Source organism: Acyrthosiphon pisum, chromosome A2 (genome assembly GCF_005508785.2).
Source record: "Acyrthosiphon pisum isolate AL4f chromosome A2, pea_aphid_22Mar2018_4r6ur, whole genome shotgun sequence".
In the NCBI taxonomy this organism is placed as follows: Eukaryota; Metazoa; Arthropoda; class Insecta; order Hemiptera; family Aphididae; genus Acyrthosiphon; species Acyrthosiphon pisum.
This window is the reverse complement of record NC_042495.1, coordinates 52,677,693-52,681,571: the sequence shown is the minus strand read 5'-3', so window position 1 is coordinate 52,681,571 and position 3,879 is coordinate 52,677,693.

Here is a 3,879-nt window from a genome sequence, read left to right as displayed (position 1 = left end):
ACACATAAAAAAAAGTTCATGGGGGGAGATATGACACCCTCATCTCTCCCCCCCCCCCGTGAGCACGCCCCTGAGTAGTGTGGTAGGTAAGTGGTTAAAAATGTTGGTCCTCTACTCTGTTCATTAAAACTTCAAATACTCATAACTCTGAATTCATAAACTACTCGTTCTAAATTTGATTTTTATGTATCGAAAATACTCAGAAAAATATTCTTCTTTCAAACATTTAATGAAAACTGGATATCCCATTCAAAGAATATAAAAAACTTAAAAAATTATAAGGATATTAAATATTAAAAAATAAAATTGTTTAAAAAACACGTTGTTGTTTAACGACTTGATACCGCATGTAAACAGATATATTCAAAACATTAATAATTTTTTGAAATAATGAGTGATTAATTAGGTTCATGATTAAATAATCACCCTATATTCATTACTGTATTGTAATAATGTATATATATAGGAGGGCAGGACGATCGCCGCTCATGGCTCTCCTGTTTTTCATTTTTCAAATGAGAACATCCCTTTTCCACTGTAAATTATCAGTGGTTTCAGTAGTTCGAAATTAGAATATTATAAACAATAGTAATAGTTAAAATTAGAAACATTTTATGAATAAATTAAAGCCAGGGCTTTGCACCCGAACGTAACCCGAAACCCGAAACCCGAAACCCGAAACCCGAATTAACCCAAATAAATAGCATAACCTAAACCCCGTATATACAAAACCCATTGAAAAAATGAACACCCAAAAAAACATCCGAATTATTGAAAATTAAGTGGCATATCAATTTGTATGTATTTTTTGCAACTAACGCGACTAAGAAGATAAGAAGATAGTAGTGTAAGTTTGTAACGGATAACTCAATTTTTTTTTGTAACTAACAACAATTAATTAAAAATTAAAAAAGACCTTGATGCTAGATGATTGTTTTATTTTATTTCACAATATTCAATAATAGACAATAGTAATTGTGTTGTAAAACATTCTTAATCAAAAATAAATATAACGAAAATATGTTTAGTAAAAATTAAAATAATATGTAATAAGCTAGAACTTTCTTTTGTTGAAAAAGGACTGAGTAAGTACTAAGTAATAAGTAATAAACTATAATAGCTAATAAGTATTAATATTTAATTTGTATTTTTTAATAATTTTCATTATGTTTACTTTAAATATAAAATCAGATTACTATATCAAATTTGCATTGGAAATCTCATGTTAATTGATATACAACATGGGTTTTTTTTTAACACCCGAATTAATCATAATTAACCCGAATAAATTTTCATTTAACTGTAACCAGAAAAGTGTATTAACCCGTAACACCCGATTTCAATAACCCGAAATTTCTTTCAACACTCGAAATCCGAAAAAATGATTCCGGTGCAAAGCCCTGAATTAAACTGATATAAAGATTATAAAGTAGTAAAAATATAATTTTTTTTTATTTTTTATACAACTCGGATGTAAAGCCCATAAGTTATAATTACAAAATGTTTAGTGTCTAGTTAAATTTAAATACCGTGTATACAAAATGCTATAGGTATTAAAATGTATTATCTTAAGAAGCAAGATTATAGTTTGTTGATTAAGTTGGTTACTTTTAAAAAGCTTAGAATTTTCTTGTTCTGATCAGGGTTGAGACCAATTCGAGGCTTTACTGTCATATTGAGATTTCGCCGATTCTGTTCATATAGGCGATATTCCGTTTATAGGTAAGTGCTTTACTGTGAATGTAATGCGAATACCACATAATTATTCGGCACTTCACATATTGGAGGTTCATCATTCATCTTTTGCCATGAGAAATCTGTGGCACCTAAGTCGCTCATGTGTTCGATTTTCAATCGATTAATAATTGATTCTTCTTTACAAATACTAATTTACAATATTAAGGGTTTGGTTTCCCATCTGAATATTGACCTTTTAATTTGATTCAGTTTGGTGTTCTGATTAAGAGATCAACAAGTCAAATGTTGTTTTGTAACGATTTAAAATTATGTAAAAGAAATATTTTCAAAAACTGTAGTGTTTTCTGAAAAATAAATGCCTTACGTATATAATAATATACTACTTAGTCGATAAGTCACAGTTTAGATCATTATATAGGTGTAGCGAAACAAGTATAGGTACCTACTTACGAAGTCTCGTGGGACCAAACAAAATTCGTTTTATGGAGAAATTTGTTAAATAGAATTAAATATTTTTGACCGTTAAACTGAATTATATAATACTATTATATAGGTGGACAAAAGATGATCTTTCATTACCTAATCGTTAAATACTGCTGTTACACAACAATGCAATTATGACGGCCTCAAATAAAAATAATAATAGTTATAAACATAAAATACTTCAATCGGTTAAGTGCGCATAAATAGTAGGTATATTGTACTATTATGCAATTTGTTTATTAGGTTTTTTATACTACAAAGGCGGACATGATGATGTAAAACAAATAATACAATTATCAAACGAACATTTTTGCATTAAAGACAAATTTATGCACAATTAAACAAGTATACAAATACAATAATAATAATAATAGAATAATATGATATACCTAATGATAATTTTAAAGACGCAGTAAAGAATACAATAATACAATAAACTCAGCCGTCACATTTGACATTGGGTAGGTTTGTAGACACGTACAATGTTGTCTGTATATTTGACCATTTCATTCCAATAATGGTATCATTCCCATTGGTATGTACCTACCTATACTGGTTACTGCCTAGTGAAAATAAGACAATAATATTTTATTCATTACCATATTGTCCGGCACACTTAAAAATATTGAAATCGACTAGTCATTTTATGATTTTTGATACCATAAACGACTATTGTCTAATATTAGCCATTATGTATCAAATTTTGATGCTTTTTAGTTTTATCGTATTTATTTGAAAAGCAAACAGTGGATACATACTTTAATGGCATATTTACGAATGGGATAATTTGGGGAGGATATATTTGCCCTTGGTTTTTTTTAAGATTGTAACAAATATTTTACGGAATTTTTCATAGATTTTTCCCAGTTTTGTAAATTATGTAAGAAAAAATTTATAAATTGATAGGTAACAAACAAAAATGTAAGTACCCCTACTATTAATGTTATTGCGCCGCCGTCACTGAAACTTGGTGACATGCAAGCTGTATATAAACGTACATTTCCTTACCCCCACCCATTTGAATTTTTTCCAACGCCAATACTTATAGTGCTCCATTCCTGCCGCTACTCCCGGAATTCCTGCTCAACCACCACCCCCTTAAAAATTAAAAAAAAAACTCTGGAAGGGAGGGGACGTTTCTTCAGCTTGACCCACAGTCAAGAATTTAATTTTTCAACTTTTTCCAGCGCCAATATTAAAGTCAATTCCCGATCATGAGTGTGGCTGGAAAACGCTTACCCCGCCACACTTAGTTTTTTAAATTTTTTTTCAGGAGCGGTGGGTGAGGAGGAATTCCGGGAGTAGTGGCAGGAATTGAGTACTAAATATTGGCGTTGCAAAAAGTTGAAAAATTGAAATGGGGGGGGGGGATGTACGTTGAAAATAAGGTTAGGTAAAAATAATATAATATAAAAACAAGATATTTTTAGACCAAAATCATATAATAGGATTGTATTACACTAGCTGATTAGTGATTGTAATTAATTGTATTACATAATATTTACATATTAACGTAAGTATACACTATAACATACAGCAGCTGATGCTGTTCTCAAACTAGGTTTCGCGGAGTCCAGGGACTAATAATATTATTTGGTTTATCCAGAGCCGTGTCAAGCAATTCAGCGCCCCGGAGGCCGGGGCAAAAATGGTTTACGGGGCCACAGGTAGCATATTAACTATTAAGAGGATGTCAGC